General features: G+C 39.4%; 1 protein-coding gene across 1 annotated transcript in view; it reads right to left on the reverse strand.

The window, feature by feature from the left end:
• LOC147530798 (annexin Gh1-like) overlaps positions 1-20,489 on the reverse strand; it is a 32,110-nt gene extending 11,621 nt beyond the window's left edge. The window contains exon 1 of the mRNA XM_086645599.1: positions 20,436-20,489. The gene's annotated coding sequence lies outside the window, so the exon portion shown is untranslated. The remainder of the gene's footprint in view (positions 1-20,435) is intronic.
• Between the last annotated feature and the right edge of the window lie 578 nt (positions 20,490-21,067).

The raw sequence follows: 21,067 nt of genomic DNA on the forward strand, positions 1-21,067 counted from the left end.
GTTGTTTTCCTTTAGGATCTTCGTAGTGCTTCCCCGGTTTTTGTTTTTTTTTCAAAAAAAAAAAAAAAAAAGAAAAAAAAAAGAAAAGAAAATTGATGAGAAATGGATAGATCGTGGTCCCAACATAATGGCAGAAGGGACAAGAGTTCTTCAAATCTACCATGGTGGTATTTAGCAAATGGGCAGAATAGTAGTAGTCATCCTAGAGACAATGTGCATAATGATGGTCGTAGGGATTATTATCAACCTCAAGAAGGTTATGAACCATATTATAGATATCCTGACAGATCATCTTACATGCATTATAGTAGAGAGTCTTATGCTCCAAATGTGTCCCAACCTCAATGGGAAAACATTGAAACTAATGACTCTTACATGCATTATAACGAAGAATTTTATGCTTCACACGTATCTCAACCTCAGTGGGATAACGGTGAAACTATTGATCCTTCATCTTTAGCATCACCTTCGTTGGCCGAAACTATGAGTATGTTGAAGAAGGTTCATGAAGAGTCTATTAGTGCGCTAAGGAGGATTGATGGAGAATCTTCTGCTCCACACGTGTCTCAACCTCAATGGGATAACGGTGAAAAGGTTGACTCTCCATCTTTAGCATCATCTTCGTTGGCCGAAACTATGAGTATGTTAAAGAAGGTTCATGAAGAGTCTATTAGTGCGCTAAAGAGGATTAATGGAGAATCTTCTGCTCCACACGTGTCTCAACTTCAGTGGGATAACGGTGAAACTATTGACTCTCCATCTTTAGGATCATCTTCATTGACCCAAACTGTTAGTGATCTTCAAAAGAGTACTTTCGAGTTTTGTCAGACTTTAGAAGAAAAGAATGACAATACCTATAGAACTCTACAAGAAATAACAACTAGTATTATAGAAGAAGATCACCATGAGAATGTAGAGTACGGTCCACAATGTCATGTGTACTATGATGACGAGGATACAATTTGAGAGGAGTACAGTTCTCCCGACAACATCGTTATTGAGACTAAAATCTCAGAAACGATGGAGCCCAATATAGAGATATCCTCTCATTGTACCAAACTTGAAATCCATTCAGACCATAATGAAGAGTTCATTAGAGTTGAGGATAATTTGCTAAATGAGAGCTTTGACTCGCCTGACTTAGGCGAAGATTTAGAATTCTTTAGGGACACCGATGATAACATGATAAAAGAAGTTGTAGAAGGATTATCTAACTCGACTTCTAGGGACTGTGAGTCTGATAGCAGGGTTTCTCCATTGAAGGAACCTGAAGTACCTGTTTTAGAGAACCCTAGTTTAAGTCTGAGTGTCATTGATAGTCCTCTAGATTGCTTTGTATTTGTCCCTCAAAACCATGTGTAGATTTTGAAGCACTCACTCCCTCTGTCGATCATCCATATGAAGACCCATTCTATCCGGTCTGTACTCTCTCTAGTGCGGTGCCAAACTTAACGACCTTATTGTCATCTAAGTTTGGGGATTGCCCTTCTTTCTTGATAGTCTCACTTACACTATCACCAAGTTACGAAAATGTGAGACTATCGTTCACTGAAAACTTTGTGTTTTGGGTGGACGCACAGATGTATCGATTATTGGTTTACAGTTAATCACATATTTGTAATCCAGTAGGTATAATTTTTTCTATTTTTCGAACCATTTGTTTCCTCTGGCTGAAGACGTTAAACTTAGCGCTTTCTGGGAGGCAACCCATGCAGAGGACGCTAAATCGGGTAATATCTCTCCCTTCACCCTGTTATTTTTTGCATAGTCTTCAAAACATTGAGGACAATGTTCGGTTTAAGTTTGGGGATGTTGTAGGGGATTGAAATTTTTGCTAAGTCCTTATTTCAACAATTCAAAAGGGTTCAAAATTTTTAAATTTTTGGATTGAAAATGTGAGTCTAGTTGTTTTTGTTTGTTAATAGTTATAGAGTCTAGTTGGTCGGACTATCCGTTTGCTGAAGGTTCTTTCCATGAATTTCGAGTCTTGAGGTTGTCTGTGCACTAGCCATGTGAGTGTTAGATAGGTGAAGAGTTGACTTTTCTGAGAGAACTTAATCGATCATTAGTGGAGACTTAACCTATGTGAGATTCCGAGCCTTTCTTGTTGTTTTGAGTGATCTCTTCTGCGCTAACTCCGAGTAGAGTGAAGAGCTACTCAACCTCGCAATATTTAAACGAACTCATTTGATCTCCTGAGTTCAAATTTTACAACCACTAGGGATGTCATCAGGAAGTGAACCTTTCTCTTGTAGTCTGGAAACTTGAAAACAGTGTCAACTAGAGGAAGATAAAAATCCATTTGTTAGAACCCTGAAATTAAGGCATGAAGCAAAATGAAGAGAATATTACCAAGGAAAGAATAATATCAAGAAAGTAGTATTTGTATTTTGAGTATAGTACCAGTGTACTAAAAAAAAAAAAAAAAAAAAATCAAAGAAGAAGGAAGCAATAGAAAACGAAAAAAAAATAACAATAATGTTTGTGTTTAAGTGTTTATCCCAAAATAGTTCTTGAAGATTTGAAGACGTCGAGTTCTCAAGAGTTCTAGTCATATCCTCATTAGTGTCTATCGACCTCTAGGAAGCATTGTTAGACAGTAGATCAGGTGAGAAGAGTTGGTTAGCTTCCCCATTCCATATTAGTGGTTGTTTCCTTCTTTGAGATCAGTTGTTCACAAAACTTTTAGTCCATCTTTTCCATGTGATGAATTTTCCTTCATACTCACACATTGAGTGAACCATTTCTGAGTGATTTGAATTTTTGAGTGTATGACCGTGAGGCAGTAGTCGAGGCGAAATGTATCGAGACGGTAATCGAGGTCTTGTCTTTTCAGAACCGAAATGATACTCATATTGGCTGGTCACGTGCACTTCGAGTCTTGATTACTAGTGAAGAGATTTTTAGCGTTTGTATGGTTTGATTGACTTGGATTTAATTTCTATTAACTTTCGAAAGTCTACCGGATAAACATTTTTAGTCCACATCATATTTAGACCCTTCTTTTGATCTTTGAATTTTGTGGGTATATTCACTGCAAACCCTCACGAGACACAACTCATCCTCTTGGGTAACCTAGAGGTTTAACGGCTTGTTGCACGGGCTAAGTGCAATCGTAATTCCCTACGAAAGTGGTGAATTGGGTTTAGTTTTATTTCTTATTTTTGTTCGAGGACTAGCAAAATCTAAGTTTAGGGATGTTTGATGAGACATAAAAATGTCCCATCTGAATCTCTTAACTTGGACTAGTTAGTCCATTTCAAGCAGTTACTTTTGATGAATTGTGTGTTTCTCTTGCTCAGGTGTATTTTACGGAGTTTAATGCGAAAAACAGATAAAATCGGGAAAAAGACGTACGAGGGGCATTTTGGTCATTTGTGATTCTGGAAAATCTGGCCAACGTTGATGTCCGGATGAAAGTAGAGTCCGAGACGAATACAGTGGAGAAAACAAAAGTCGAATCGGAGTCCGGGTGAGGAAACTAGAGCGGGTCAAAGTCTGAATTAAATTAGTTGACTAAAAGTCAACACATATTGATTAATGACACGTGGCGCGCAAGATGTAAGCAGATCGATGGCAGGGGCGAAACTGTGGTACACTGTTGGGACGCATTGGATAGCGCTCAGGACTTATTTTAAGATATGATTCGGTGCTTGACTAACCCCATACTTCAGTACTCCCCGCTTTACTTCAGTGAAATCTGCTGCAACATGTGTCTCAGATCTCATCTGACGGTAAGGCTTACTTTCACTCACGAACTCAATAGCTCGTGCTCCAGCGAATCATGTGCGTCATCAACAGCAACGTGGGGTCCAGCTCATCACCGAACCAGCAAATCATGTGTATCTTATCCCATATTCATGGGAATCCATTATTTCCCTATTTCTCTGTTCGGTTATCACAGAGAGGGAAGTATCTCCTTATTTATTTATGGGAATCCATTACTTCCCATATTTATATTTAAGCAAAGAAATAAAGAACAATAGAGAGAGATTTCGTTCTCTTTTTGAAAGAAACCGGGATCGAGTTCTTCACGGTGGGATATTTCTATAAGAAGAGAGAAGGACATCGCGTTTTCACGAGCAGAGGGTAGATTTTGGAAGGTCTTCGAACATGGAAAGAATAGAGAAAGAGATTAATGTAAGATATTTTTCTAACCTAAAGAGGATTCGATTGAGGATATGACAGACTGGTCGGTTCTATGAGATAGAAAGTTTTAGAGAAAAAATCTATAAAGAGAGAGACTAGAGATTGAAGCAGGTAATCGATTTAGAGAGAAAAGATTTTCTCTTCTCTGTTTTCATGTAGAAACAACTAGATGGATAGCTAGGTATTTTGGATTGAATGAAATATTTCTTCCCTTCACAGTGGAGAAGGAGGATTCAAAAATTATAGAGACAGAGAGAAGGCAAGATAGTTGGAAATTCATTTCAAGAGATTATGAAATCAGTAAAAAGAGAAAGATGATATTTTTGAATCAAAGAAAGGAGACAAGAGATTTTTATCTCTATTCAGAAGGAAAGACCGAGAGATTCAATGGAGATTCGGTTGGAGGAAGGATTGGAACCAAAAATAGAGAGAAGATTTGATTCGATTTACTCAGGATTTTGAAGAGTGAGAGAGCTGGAAATATCTTCTATCTTCTGGATCATAACTCTTTATATAACAGAGAATGGAGAACCAGAGAGATATCTTGGGTGGAGATCAGTGGCGTGGCTGAGATTTTGGAGGCCCGGTGCGAGATTTTAATCGGGGGCCCTAACAAAATAATATGAAAAAAGGTTGACACATATAATTTATAAAAATACCAAACTGTGTTAGCCATAATACTTTGAAAAACATTAAACAAAAAAGTATTATGCAAGAAAATATGCATGAACGTACTAATTGGGTAACTAATTTACTTATAATGTAATTATGTATAAAAAACACAGCTCTCGGCTACAATGCAGTCACGATGATGTTATTGAAATTCACTCATGTCAATTTCGAGAAGTATTCATATAACAAAATAAATATTCGATAAATGAGATATAGCAATAAATAATTTAGTTTTTGCATTAATACAAATAGAGAAACAAAGAAAAAAATGTGCATATTTCAGAGCGAAAAATAATCAACATATAAGTTATCGAGAAAAATTCATGTGTACAACTATTGCCTAAACTCTCCAACGGATTAGAAATTGTGAAGAGGTAAATCACCTCTTGAATAATTGAGATAACAGTTAACTGAACACAGAGAGAGAGGGAGAGAAAGAGAGAGAGAGATGTGAGAATGAATTCTCTGTGTGTTGTATTCATTGGTTTACATGGGTATTTATAGGTTTACAAGTGATTTACATATAGAAGTAATCTAGGAATATTGGAAACTTACTTATACATAAAATATTACATAATATAGCAACTTCCTATAATAGTAACCCTAGTCGGTTTGCCCTTTGCTTATGGTCGGTCGGGCTTTGTCGAGTGGGCCTGGTGCTATACTCTAACACTCCCCCTCAAGTTGGAGCAGAAAGGGACGTGAGGCCCAACTTGCCAATAATCGTCTTGAATGCATCAGCTCCTAGTGGTTTGGTAAAGATATCCGCAAGTTGTTCAGAAGTTGGTGTGAAACGAGGAGCGATGACATTTGCTTTGATCTTTTCCCGAACGAAGTGACAATCAATCTCAATATGCTTTGTTCGTTCATGGAAAACTGGATTATCGGCGATATGGAGAGCAGCTTTGTTATCACAGTGAACCGTCATGGGTGAAGAATGTGTTATGCCAAGATCTTTGAGAAGATACTTCAGCCATTGAAGCTCACTAGTGAGATGTGCTAGCGCACGGTATTCTGCTTCAGCAGAAGATTTAGCAATCGTTGGTTGTTTCTTGGATTTCCAAGAGAGAGGGCTAGAACCCAACATAGTGAAGTAACCTGTGGTAGAACGACGAGTGGAAGGGCATCCAGCCCAGTCAGAGTCACAATATCCAGTAATGTGAAGAGAACTGGAAGAAGAGAGAAGAAGGCCATGGCCAATGGATCCTTTGAGATAACGAAGGACCCGATGAGCATCATCAAGGTGAGTGGTGCTGGGTTTTTGTAGAAATTGACTAAGATTATTGACCGCGTAACAGATATCAGGACGTGTTACGGTAAGATAGAGAAGACGACCAATCAGCCGTCTGTAAACGGTGGGATCTGGAAGAGGATCACCATCGGAAGGACTGAGACGAAGCTTTTGTTCCATTGGGAAGGGAGAAGGACGGCATGCCGAAAGACCAGAGTCTTTAATGATGTCAAGGGCATATTTGCGTTGGCAAAGGAAGATGCCTTTGGAGGATCGGGAGACTTCGATCCCTAAAAAATATTGAAGACGACCCAAATCCTTGAGAGAGAAAGTGGTGTGGAGAAAGGATTTGAGTTTGGAAATGGCGGATTCATCATTTCCAGTGATGACAATATCATCTACATAAACTAGAACGTAAAGTTGTACGGAAGATGTGCAGAGAGAAAATAACGAATAATAAAAAAGGGACTGTGTGAAACCCTTTTTGATAAGGACGGAAGAAAATTTGGAAAACCATTGACGAGATGCCTGTTTGAGGCCATAGAGAGATTTCCGAAGTCGACAGACTTTGGACTCCCCCTGTTTGGAGAAACCGGGGGGCAATTTCATGAAGACCTCTTCATCGAGGTCGCCTTGGAAAAAGGCATTATTTACATCTAGTTGGTGGAGAGACCAACCTTTAATAGACGCGATTGATAGAAGAACGCGTACAGTAACTAATTTTGCGACGGGGGCAAAGGTGTCATGAAAATCGAGACCCTCGATTTGTGTGTATCCTTTCGCTACTAGACGGGCTTTGTAGCGTTCAATGGAACCATCGGCCTTGAATTTGATTTTGTAGACCCATTTACATCCAATTTCCCTTTTTCCAGAAGGGAGGTCCGTAATGGTCCATGTGTTATTTGATTCTAAAGCGGCAATTTCTTTAGACATTGCCTCACGCCAATGAGGTGATTTGACGGCTTGAGAAAATGAAGTGGGTTCAACGGTTGTGATTACCGAATTGAGAAAGACTTGATGAGAACCCGAGAATTGTTCAAAATTCAGATATTGAGTAAGAGGGTATACCACGTTAGAATCCGGGTAAGAGTGACAGACGTAGTCATTGAGATGAGTGGGCGGTCGGCGGTTGCGTGATGGCCGTGGAGGATGAATCGGATCAACGGGAGGAGGCGCCTCTAGTGAAGTGGGCGCTTGATCGATAGAGGAGGGAGCTGGGCTCCGGCTTTGATCCGTGAGGTGCTCAGGGGTGCCCGAAGGGAAGTCACTGTCGGGTTGATCCGAAGCGGAAGGGACATAGCTGAAAGGCCGTGAGGGAGTGCCTATAGGCACATCAGTGGCGGTATGAGAAGCTTGTCGAGTAGCCGATTGTGGATGTGATGTCCTCGAAAAAGTAAAAGTGCCATCATCGTGGATGGAGACCATCGGTCGGTAGGGAGGAGGAGAAGGGATCGGATGTTTAGATAACATCGGAAATTTATTTTCGTAAAAAAGAACATCACGAGATGTGATTATTTTACGAGAATTCAAGTCGAATACGCGATATCCTTTTTGATTGTGGGGATAGCCGACGAAAATACCCGGAGATGCTCGGGAATCTAACTTTGTTTGTACCAAAGGGCGTCTAGTATAACATAGACATCCAAAGACACGAAGATGATCAAATTTGGGAGGAGAACCCAAGAGTTTTTCATGAAGAGAAAGGCCTTGTAATGTTGGTGTTGGCAATTTGTTGATGAGATATACTGCCGTTAGACCACATTCACCCCAAAAGGAAATCGGGAGATGAGCTTGAAGTCGTAAGGAGCGTGCTACTTCTAGAATGTGTCGATGTTTTCTTTCGACGATGCCATTCTGTTGAGGAGTATGAGGGCAACTAGTTTGATGAATAATGCCCTACTTACGGAACCATGATTGAAGTTCATGGTTCATAAATTCCGTACCATTATCGGATCGGATTGATTGAATTTTCGGAATAGGAATCGTTCCTTGTCCGGATTGTAAATTTGAGATTGAAGAATCAAATTGAGTTGATATATAATTAGAAAAATTCTTGAGAAATTGAGTAGTATCGGATTTATGTGACATTAAAAAAATCCAAGTGCAACGAGTAAAATCGTCCACTAAGGTTAAGAAGTAACGACAACCAGAGTTTGAGGGAACGGAGAAAGGTCCCCATAAATCCGCATGAATTAATTCAAAGGGACGAGAAGAAGTAGAAGTACTTAACGGAAAAGATAATCGTGTAAATTTGGACAAGGGATAAATTTCGCACGGATTTTTATTGAATGAAACTAATTTCATACATTGCTTCTTTGAAATTAAAGACTTAAAAATAGAAGAAGAAGGATGTCCGAGGCGCCAATGCCAAATATCGGAAACATCTTTATTATATAGACTATTACTAGAAATTGAAAAAGAGCAAATCCTAATATCCGTGCGGAGAAAGTATAGTCCTTCATGGAGATCACCAAGTCCAATCCTCGCTTTCGTCAATGGGTCCTGAAAGACACATGAGCAAAAATCGAATGTTACTAAACATCGAAGAGAATTGGTGAGTTGGGAGACAGAAATTAAATTGATTTTAAATTCCGGAACATGTAAAACGTTTTTGAGAATTAAGTTTGAATTGAAAACAATCGTTCCAATGTGACGTACTTGAATACGTTTACCATCCGGTAAACGGACAAAACAATGAAGTGGAGCATCAACATAATGTGAAAAACGAGATAAAGAACTACATATATGTTTGGCGGCGCCGGAATCAATAACCCAAGGAGAAGAGAGGAATTTAATACCTGTAAAGTTAATACCTGCGTCGGTAGAACCTTGAGTAGGGTTGGAAGCGCCGTTAGACTGGCGTTGGTGATCAAGTAGTGAAAGAAGACCTTGATATTCCTCTTGAGTTAATGAGGTGGCTAGAGGTGTTCCCGTGGGAGGAGTAACCGATTCGGTTATGGTGGCGGCAATAGGACCGGTCGGTCGTGGTGGGCGATTTGGCCGAGCACCCGAGTTGGATCGGTTTGGATAACCGTGTAGTTGAGAACATGAAGCCCGGACGTGGCCATGTTGTTGACAATAGTCACAAAAGGGACGAGCTCGTTTAGGACGTTGAGCGTTTGGTTTCTCCATTCGAAAAGGTCGTTGATCATTGTTGTATGTTGCAAGGGTGGCGGCTTCCGGTGGATTGGAAGTAGCGGCCATGATGTTTTGTTGGATCTCTTCTTGTTTGACAAGAGAATGAATCTTTAGGATTGAAGGAAAAGGGTCCATTAACAAAACTTGACTTCGAATTGCCGAAAAACGGTCATGAAGCCCTTGAAGAAATTCCATAGCACGTTCTTGATTAGTACGATCAAGTAACGATTTCCCTTGACCACAAATACATGGATCGATTACCATAAGGGATTGTAACTCATCTTGTAGAGATTTCAGTTGAGTAAAATAGGAGGATACATCATGTCCTTCTTGTTTGAAGGAAGAAATTGCCCGTTTCAATTGATAAATTTTTGGGGCATTGGTTTGAAAAAACCTTTCATAAAGATTACGCCAATTATCGGCGGCACTTTCATCGTATAAAATGGAAGACCGAATATCCGGAGCAATGGAGTTGATAATCCAACTACTAACAAGATCATTACACCTTCCCCATGAGTGTAATTGAGTTGGAGAAGTGGGTTTGGGAATAGAACCATCTACAAACCCGAATTTATCTTTTGCCCGAAGAGACATCTTCATGGCTCTTGACCAGGAGACATAGTTATCTCCGGTTAACAATGAAGTGATGAGAATTGTAGTTGGTGAATCAGAATGATGAACATCAAACACCGGATTAGGTGGAGAATTAGGAGTATAATCTCCAGAATCGACTTCAGTAGTAGTCATGATAGAAGAAATTGATTATTCAAAAAAAAATTGAATTGGCTCTTATACCATGTGAAGAGGTAAATCACCTCTTGAATAATTGAGATAACAGTTAACTGAACACAGAGAGAGAGGGAGAGAGAGAGATGTGCGAAAGAATTCTCTGTGTGTTGTATTCATTGGTTTACATGGGTATTTATAGGTTTACAAGTGATTTACATATAGAAGTAATCTAGGAATATTGGAAACTTACTTATACATAAAATATTACATAATATAGCAACTTCCTATAATAGTAACCCTAGTCGGTTTGGTACAACTGTAAAAGACAAACGATTAACTTTTAATCCGTTTGAGCGCGGCCACGCATTTTCAGTTGCTACTCATCAAGTGGCCTTGAGACACTTTGTACCTAATGTGATTAGGGTGACACAATCCATTCTTGCACTCCCACTTAACTTCATGTCTATCCTGTCCTTCCCAGTATCCGCCTTTATAACCTCCTTTTACGGCGCGGCGTTTAACGGAACCAAAGTCGGGCATTCCTTACATAAGATGAGTGGAGCACTCATGTTTTGAGGAATCTCTCCTATTGTCTTTATGAGAAGTATTGACGTTCATCACGAATGATGTACTTCTCATTTGAGGGTTATCCAGTGTATAAACCTTTTATACACCCACGTAGTCGAATAGAATATACTATTCCTATAGCCCATGAAACTGCGCTAACCCATCGACTCCCGTGCTAGTCTTCGTGAGTCATTGTTGTCCATGCAATGACCTGGACCAGGGATTTTTGATAATAAATATTCCAAGTTCACTTAATAGGGTTTCATTCATCAGATCACGTATCTGACAAACCTATTCGGAACGTTTTATTATCGATGGACTGTCGTTTAAACACTAAACCAAGTTTAGACGACTGGTGAAATAATTCTTATTATTTCTGATAACGAGAGTTGTAAATCTGAGCCTCTTCCGTAAAACTCCTTTTACCCACTCAGTTTTACTTGTCGAGGTTTAAAATTTATACCTCATGCCTTAGACTGTGTATGAATCTCATACTATGTCTTAGGTGACAGTTTAGTTTGACTACCGTGGTAGTCGGTTTTAAACTTTGCTTATTATCAATTAATTTGAAGATTACTATCTTCAACCTTGATAATATCTAGTAATCTTTACTAGAGTTAAGGCCTTTAATTCTTTGTGTAGTATTTGCAACAGTTCCCGGCTTAAAACACTTTTAGCCTACTTTCCTTCCATGTCTGGAAGTTTGCTACGATGACATGTTCAACTTTGTACTACTTCATCCTTTAGCCTTCTAGGATGTACTAAGTAGTGTTTCGGTTTTCCAATCCGAATTCGGATGTTTAAATGCTAATCATGTCCAACATGATTGACTTTATGTTTTCGAACATAAATGTCTCTCTCATGCGTGCTAGCTCATCAGTGTCTTTTAGACTCCGAGTTTTGCAACGCCCTCTGTCATGAGTTTTTGGGTCGAAATTCTTTTAGACTTTCCGAGTCTTAGATTTTCTGTTTCGGATCTCAAGCATCTCAGCGTACTGAGTCTCTCTAATCCTATCATCCTTTTGATCTATGCTTATAGATCTTCAGATGCCCAAAATGGCATTTTATCCTTTTGTGTGTGGTCCTTTATTGAGTCAGTTCGTTACTGTTATACAACACCTTATGTCGTACTCAATCCTTTTGTATGTACTCTGCATACGGACCCGGAAGGTTTGTTTACTCCCACTTACCTTCTTGAAACTCGTGATTCAAGATTTTCTTCATTCTCCAGGAATCAAATTTCTCTGATTGCCTTTTGAATCGAAGATTCTAACTCTTGCGTGCTTTTAATCCGTCGATAGATTTCTGAAGCATGCTTGTGGACATAACTTGATTGGAAGAATCTTTATTCTTCTTGTCTCGTTTCGGGAAACACGAATGTTTCCATCCTTCTCAGTTTTCTATTTTGGAAAACCAATTTAGGTCTTTTGTTGACTTAAATTATCAAGCTTCATGTCTTGACGAGATATGGATTCCACGATGATTTTGGCTTCTAGCCAAAATCTAGAGTCAGTTTCCGTTTCTGCGCAGGTCTTTTATCTCTTCAGAAATAACCTTTATTTTCTGAGTCTTTGAGATTTGACCTTTTAGGGCTTTTGAACAACAGTTTGGAATTTTCTCAACTACTTTGAGATATTCCTTTAGAGACACTTTCACTTGTTTTGAGAGTTCTCCGGCGAATGACATTCGCTTTTGTGCGGTGGGTTTATTAGATCATGTCTTTAACCTTTCCTTTTCCGAGGAGCCGCAGTTTGTTGCTCTTGGTCGAATTTAATCGACTTGTACAAGTTTCATGATTGTTCTTCATGACCCTCCATGATTTTTCTCATGATCGAATTAAATCGACTTGTACTTTTCTCCCACTTATTCTTTTAATAATTAGTGTTTTCTCCCAGACTACTAGGTGTGCTAATTATTAGAAGAATACTATCATGAGCAACAAACACTTTGTTCTCTTGATTAGTTATGGAAGAAGCCCAAATTTCTTTTAAAAGAAATTGCGTCAGATATTAGCTAGTTTTGTAATGCTTTTACAAGCTTAGCTGTTAGACGGAATTTTGGTAGTTTTGTGAGAAGCTATGTCTAGACTAAATGGATTTTGGAGGATAGAGTTTGATTCGTGTTCTTCATCTTAATCCTTTTGGACACTCCAAATATGGATAGGTTAGAAGTACGTTTGAAGATCAATATCTGTTTTTGACTCAAGGCTTTCTTTCTTGTCAGTTTGATTCATGTTTTGGTTATAGTGGACTTGTTGTCCTCATCCCTTTCGATTGGGATGAACCTATCTTATAGGTTTTTGACCAAGTTTAGAATCTTTTGGTATAGTTTGTTAAACTTAGCACTTATTAACATCTCAATTTAGAAATAAAATTCTTTATTGATTCTCCATAATACTTAGTACAGAGATGATGTTAAAAAACTAGAAAAACGATTAATCTAGAATAGTGCCTAAAGTAGACTTCGATCCCTTTCAGCATCCTTAGCAGTCGAGGCTTCTGCTCCCTCTTGGATCTTGTCTTCCTTAGCCAAATACTCAGTTCCCAGCTGCGCCTGTACATTCACAATGAAAGGGCAATTTTAGGTATCATATACCAAGGTTTGGGAATTTTTCAGTATTTAATAAGTTAACTGTTTATACCTGAATTGGAAGCTACTGTTCCATTCTTTTTGTCCTCCAAGAACTTAGGGCAGTTTCTTTTCCAGTGGCCTATGCCACTGCAGTAGAAACATTTGGTGTCAGGAGGAGGACCTTTGTCTTTAGGTTTGGCAATTCGTTTGCTTTTACCTTTTGACGCGGTTTTCTTCTTCTGTTTTCCACCTTTCTTGAACCCTTTGTCCTTTTGTACCATAAGAACGTCCTTCTTAGTCTCCACTATAGCGACGTCCTTTTCGGCTGTTAGAAGCATAGAATGAAGTTCCTCCAACGTTTTATCCCATCCATTCATGTTGTAGTTCATCTTAAACTGATTAAAACCACTATGGAGGGAGTGAAGGATAGTGTCGGTAGCTGTCTGTTGGCTATAAGGGAAACCTAGTTTAGCCAGTTTGCCTATGAGCCTGATCATTTGACGAACATGAGGCCCAACTGGTTTTCCCTTTTCAAGGCGCATGTCCATAATCGCTTTAGAGGTTTCAAACCTCTCCAATCTCGACGGTTTCTGGAACATTTCCCGAAGTTGTCGCATCATGGAGTAAGCATCCATGTCTATGAACTGCTCTTGCAGAGTCGGTTCCATGGTTGCTAGCATTAAGCAAGTTACGGGCTCTGCCTTTTTCCGCACACTCCTTTCTTCATCTATCTCTTCTTTAGTCGAATTATCATCCAATACAGGAATTGGAGTTTCTAGTACATGTTGCTTTCCTTCCATCCTGAGAACTATTCCTAGGTTCCTTTCCCAGTCAAGGAAGTTGTGCTCATTCAGCTTCTCCTTGTCGAGAAGTGAGCGGAAGTTGAAAATATCTTTTGTCATCTTTGAACTACATAAAAGAAATGGCAAAGTTTTAAAACTCGTTATCGTTTTTGAAAAACATTAGTTTTCCCACATTATTCAATATAAAATCGTCCCCGATTGAATAAGTGATTCCAAGACCCCAGTTCTTCGAAGTAAAGCGGGCGAAGGCCCTACCCTTTGACTCCGTCGTTCCGGGTGAGCGAACTTCTTCACTGATCATACCTTATGACTCTTGGTTGATAGATTTCATTAATGAATGACTAATCTATCCTTTTGCCTCGAGTATCCAAGACTCTCTTGCTGATCTCGTTGAGTAGAACCATTTAGACGTGTAGGCCTCTTCTATATACCTACCCGCATTGTCCCAAGGTAGAGGAGGTACTCTGCGAAGGCCGACCCATCTTCCTCGAACAAGGGCGCAACGAGTGTCTTAATCTGGATAGGCGATTACTCAAGATTACTTTTGAGGACTTTTACGCTAGTCTGGCGTTTGTTATAGTGAACTATTTAGCCTAACTAACATCCATGACATAAAGCGTAAATAAGTAAGTAAATGCGCGCGAGAAAGTAAATCAAGCAGACATGGATCCTAGTATGGCCCCTAACCTAGAAGATCTAATCACCCTTGGTTTTCTTCTTGTTTCGCCTTTTGGTTCGTCTTAGATCGCCATCTTTGAACCTCCATTGATTTCTCCCACTCGCCTTTGGATTTCATCCTCGAGTTTCTTCAATGGACTCATAGACCCTAAACTCTAATTACAAGACTCTAACGATTCGCAGATCGTATAAACTTGAAATTAAAATTAATTACAAAGCATGCACCCATCCGTGCTTAAAACAAGAATAAAGAAATAAATCTATGGCCATACTAGTTTCCCGCATTCACATCACATGCAATCATATAATATATCAAGGCTAAGAATTATATATGCATGATTATCTTGGGAGATACTTTTGTTGACATCACATGTCACATTACGGACCTTAAGTCTAAATTCGAAGAATTCTACTAGTGGTGCTTTCCGGTTTTATCTTTTATGATTTCTAAAATCATCTTTAAGAAAAACTCCGTTTTGGGCTCGAGAAAGCCCGGGTCAATTTCGGAAAAAATATTGGTTCGATTCTTAATGATTTCATAAATCAATTTAAAGAGAAATCCGTTTTGGGCTATTGGATGGCCCGGATTGATTTTGGAATTATTTGGTTGGAATCGGAAAAATTTTTGGCAAAAACTCCCACTCGAATGATGGTCCCTTTTCGTGGTCCGAAAAGCCTCGAAAAAGCCCGGGACAAGTCCTAGACAAGTCCCGGCCCAAGCCCAAAAAGGGCTCGGACAAGGTCCGGACATAGCACGGCCTATAGGGCCGGCATGTCCTGGCCGAGGCCTATCAAGGCCTGGTCTCGTCCTGGCCGGAGCCAGGACGCTAGTCCATGTACCAGACGCGTTCTAGACGTGTCTGGTACTGGACCGGACCAGCACTAGGTGTCTCGGACTAGTCCGAGACACCCAGAACCTCCCAGACGCGTCTGGTCGAGTGCTCTGGACGCGTCCTAGACGCGTCCAGGAAGCTCCTTCGCAGCTGCTGGTCGCGTCTTAGACGCGACCTGGACGCGTCTTCAAGACGCGTCCTTAGTAGCTGCTCTGGACGCGTCTTCAAGACGCGTCCAGAAGCTTCTGTCGCAGCTGCTGGTCGCGTCTTCAAGACGCGTCTCAGCAGCTGCTCTGGACGCGTCCAGAGGACGCATCCAGGAGCTTCTGGTCCGGCCAGGAAGCTTCCTGGCCGGACACTAGGGTTTTTCAAAACCCTAGTTTCCAAAAAGAAATTTTTTTTTTTTTTTTTCTTATGCAACTCTAAGTTGCTATTTTCCAATTTTAAAACTTTTCTTAAATTTTTGAAATTCCTTTTAGAACACTTCTAAAAAAATTTTAAAACTTTTAGAAACTTTTAAATTTTTCCAAATTTGTTTTGAGAGCTTCCTAAAGTCAAAACTACTCTTTTAGAACACTTCTAAAATTCCAAAATTTTGTTTTTCAAAAGTTTCCAAAACTTAAAAACAACTCTTAATCAAACCAATTTTGGATCAAAATCTAGGTTTTTGAAATTTTTCAAAGAACAATTTTGAAATCAATTTTGAAAAATCTTTGAATCCAATTCAAAATTAATCAAATTTTATGTTTTAAAATCTTTTTAAACATAACTATCAATTTAATCAAGCATGGATTAGTTTGAAATTCAATCAAATTGAGACTTTTAAAACACTTTTAATCATCAATGTGATTCTCAATTTGAAAATTTATTGAATCCTATCAAATTATGAGTTAAAAATACCTTTTAAAACACCTTTTAAAATACTTTTATAAACTCAATTTTCAAACTATCAAGCATATTAATTAGTTCGATTCTTAGCAAAAACTAGTTAATGGCAAGAGGCTCTGACGCCACTGTGGGGATTTACACCCTTCTACTAGTGTTTATAGCGGAAATATGACATCTAATGTCTACACTAGTATTCCCAGGATCACATGCAAAACTAGTAATTAATCTAATGGAGATAGTAGATTACCTTAATCGCTTTTCTCTCGAACTAGTTGAATTGATTGAAGAAGACCAAGAGCTTCAAGTGTAGCTCCTCTACTTGGGACACGAGCAATCAATTTGATCTCCCACCTTGTTGTATAGCTAGCACACCAATGGTGGTTGGAAAAGAAGAACACCTTCTTCTTTGACTTGATTGATAGTTAATGGGAATTAGCTCACTTTCTCCTCTCTACTTGATGTGGTAGAGTAAGAAAGCTTAGAGAGAAATTCCACACCTTATTCTCTGCCCTAAGAGTGTTTATATAGAACCCTAATAAGAATCCACCTCCTTTTAGGTTTCCCAAAACACCCTTTAGAATAAGATTTAGGGAAATAGTCGAAAATAGCAACTATTGGTATTTTCTCAATTACCTAAGGAGATGACGTCCAAACCCAGCCAAAATTGGCATATATAATTTTCATAACATAAGGAAACGTCCCTCCAAAAATCAGCCCAATCCGAGCCCTAAAAGTGCCCGAATCGGCCTAGGCCCAAAAACCCTGTTTTTGGCCTTTTTGTATTATCTTTGCCTAATTCCTTTTTAGGCCTATGAGATATGTTTATGGGACACTCCCATGATTATATCTCACTCCCACTAGTCATATCCTAGATCAATTTGTCACTCTTATGTGTAACCCGTTGTAGGATCCGATCGAAGTTAGCCGCGAATTACTTCGTAATTCGACGATCGTAGTTGGTCTCTAGCTACAACTCTACGATCCCTAAATCAATCGGACTTGATGATCTTCCACATCAATTATCCTATCCGACAAATTGTTCGCATTGTCACCTTGGTCGAAGGACATCTCCTTCAACTCCTTCATGGGCCTGGTGCTATACTCTAACAGAAATGCTTCCAAAAACAAGTTAAAATTATTAAGATAACATGACTTAATTTTCGGATATATTAAGTGGGTTAAAACCTAAGATTCATAAAGAGTTGATATTGATATGTGTAATGTACCATTTTTTTTAAGAAGATTGTCTTTATATTGTGGCTTTATAGTTTTGATTTGAAAGAGCGGCCCTATGAAATTAGTCAATCAAACAGCTTGGAGTTCCCGTATCTACTAAAATGTGATACAAAAATAAATGTAAGGTGAAGGGACTCGAACCTGAACCTCATGCGCGCTTGTTCCGCCTCCATGCCAAGAGGACGACCTATGTAGTGTTGAAGTAACATACTCTTTTCTTTATATATATGTTTCGTTCATGTAGTTACTGAAAATGGGGCCCTTAGAGGTGAGGGGGCCCGGTGCGACCGCACCTGTGGCACCCCCTCACCCACGCCCTTGGTGGAGATCATTCTCTCTAGCTCAATCAAAACAGAAAAATCAGAGAGACAGAGAGAGAGTAGCAAAAGACAACAGGGAACCAACCACTTGATTCATCATCTTATCTTCTTCTTTTCTTGTGAGAGTGAAAAGAGAGAAATTGTAGAGTGAGAAAGTGAGAAATCAAATAAGACATTTTGTTCATCATCTATTTCTCCTTCTTCTTCCTTTGTTTTTATTTTTGTAAGAGAGAGAGAGATTTAGAGAGTAAAAGAGAAACAGTAGAGAGAGAAATCAGTTGAGGAAGATGAGAAAACTGCGTGGAAAACAATTTTTTCCCAGAGAGAAATCGTTTCCAAGAAGATGAGAAAATCGATTTCCTTAGGGTCTAATTGTCTGTAAACAGTAAAAACAGAAGGAAAAGATTTTCCCTTAGGGGCGCGTTTGGCTGCACCAGGGAAAATCAGCAAGAAAAGTTAATCCTTTTACCTTTTCTCTTATACTTCATATTTGTTTTAATCTCGTACCATGATTAGCTAAAACTCTCTGACTAGGTTTTATGATGAAGTTTCAACATAAATTTTGATGATATCCTTTTCTTGCTTTAATATCTTGAAATGTTTTAATCGTAGTAATATTGAATTTTAGGTTTTGAAATACGAATATTTCTTCATTAGCTATACTTTCGATTTGATGGTTCATGTTTAGATTAAATTCTTTAATGAGTCTTACTTATAGATTGATGGTTAATAGTTGCGACTTCAATATTTTGGAACTTCGAATTTAGACTTTAGTGTGATTCAGCTTTAATTCGAATATTTTCCGGGGTTTGGTGGTCCAATTAGGGGTCGTAATGCTTAGCTAGAAGCCAACTACGATCGTCGGATAACTTCGGTAATCCACGGCTAACATAGACCGGATCCTACAAGGGTTACACATAAGAGTAATGATTTGAACGGAGAGAATTGACTAGAAAGAGAATGGCAAATAAGTGGATTGGATCCATTATTGGTAAGTCCAATTAGTTCGGAGAAGTCCGAAGAAAGATAAACATGTCCGGGCCCGAAAGGGAGGCCCGGAAAGGCTTTAGGTGGGCCGGCCATGTGATGGCCGACCAAGGCAAGGGGCCGACCATTACATGGCTGGTTAGGCCCTAAGTGGGCCGTCCAAGGAAGCCCATAATGGGCTATATTGATCGGCCACTCAAGGGAACCCTAAAGAGGGTAATTTTGGAAGTTACCTTATAATTAGGTTTTGGGAATCCTAGTTTGGGTCTAATACCTTTTCTAAGGATTTCTATGTATACCTAAGTAGACAACCTAAAGAAATAGATAGAGACTTCTGAGAGACAGAAAAGCAGAGGCAACTCTCACAGAGAAACCGTCAACTGAAAGAGATTCAGAATATACATCTCAGAAAGAGAGAGAAAAAAGGAGTTTTTTCAAGTATCTGGTTAAGAAGAAGGAGTTCATCATCTCAACCTTCAAGAAGGTCCTAGCTGACTGAAAGGAGGGAGTTCAAGCTATATACTCGGTGTCTCAAGTAAAGGAGCTACACTTGGAGCTCTTATCTTCCGAATACTGGTCGGGATTTAGTTCGTGGGAAAGCGATTAAGAGGTAATCTTCTTTCCATTCTAGTTCATTGATATGTTCATGTATAGATCCTTGAAACTAGTGTTAAACATAGAGATGCTTGAGATTCTGCTAACAACACTAGACAATTAGGTTTATTAGATATCCCTATAACCTATCACCAGCCCCATTAAGGAAGAGTTTGCCCCAGAGCTACGCAGACTCACCTTTCGTCGATGCTATTGCCTTGGTAGAGATGTCTAAGAAGTTTTCATTCCCTAACATGAGGATGTACGACGGAACTTCCGATCCAGACGATCACATCGTTTCATATAAGCAGAGGATGTTCACCGCTGCAATACCCAGAGATCTCAGAGAGGCGTGCATGTGCAAGAGTTTCGGTTCAAGCCTCGTCAGTCCAACTTTGCAGTGGTACACGAATCTGCCCAACAATTCGATCGTCTCTTTTGCCCAGCTCACAGAAACGTTCGTAGAGCAGTTCGCCAGTAGCAAAAAACTAGAAAAGCTATCTGGCGATCTCTACCGAGTTCACCAGATAAGGGGCGAGCCACTCAGAGACTATGTGAGGAGGTTCAATCGAGAGAAGGTGTCGATTCCCTACTGCAACCAAGAGACTGTCGTTGATGCATTCAAAAAAGGCTTACTGCCAGAGGGAGAATTATACAAGGAACTTACCAAATTTAACTGCACCACCACGGAGGATGCCTTGGCTCGCGCTTGGGTAGAAATTCGATGGGAGGAAGACAAAATCCACCGAAGCAAATATTATTCTTATGATGGCAGGAACAGGGACCGTCGCTCTAGACGACCAGATCGGAGAATAAATAGCAGACCAGGGGAGCCCTACCCAACTTCCAGACGTGGCCCCCTAGGGAGAACAGATAAACGATCAATCAAACCCCATTTACAAATCATCATAAAAAGTAATTTTCTTCCCTGATCAAAACCAGTATTCCATAGATCGGATCAAGAAAAAGAACTAGGGCACAGATTAAAAGATAAACGAAATGCGACGACAAGAATTCAATTTTTACTATCAAGAAAAACTAAAGTACTCCTAGTTAGGTTTTTGTTTGAGAGAGAGAGAGGATCCAAACCATCAAAAGTTTTTTTGAGTTGCTCGCAATCTTCAGCTGGGGAAGGAACAGATGCTAGAATGGTAAGAGTTGTCATTTTCAATGGAATTTGTTTGTGCCGAATCGAAAACGAACCAAAATGAAATCTAACATGAATTTTTCTTCTTACCTGCTTTATAAAGGCACGAAAAAAAACGTAACGCGAAATTTTCAACCGTTTTATCGGATTCTTATTATAACGGGAACAATGTGTAAGTCTAATCTGTACACCTAGAGGTAACGTGAGTGTTTTTCACGTACACCATCTAATCGAAGTGATTGGTCAGTTGGGGTTAGAATGTTAGATAGTTGGATGTAATGTTCACCTACGTTTTAACGTGGGTGTATATGAGTTTTCGTGTAAAGTGCGCACCTCGGATCTGTAGAATCATTGTTCACACGTCCGTGGGCCATAAAATGATTTGCGTGGGGGCTCACTTGTCTAAGAGCGATCATTTCTAACTCGATCTAGTTGATTATAGCCGTTGATTCAGATACACTTTTTATAGCTCGAGATACATTAGTAGCTAAGAGTCAAAAAAAGCAAAAGAATAATATATCTTC

Source organism: Eschscholzia californica, unplaced genomic scaffold, assembly GCF_041429995.1.
Source record: "Eschscholzia californica isolate CP2 unplaced genomic scaffold, dmEscCali1.0.p SCAF_6, whole genome shotgun sequence".
Lineage (NCBI taxonomy): Eukaryota > Viridiplantae > Streptophyta > Magnoliopsida > Ranunculales > Papaveraceae > Eschscholzia > Eschscholzia californica.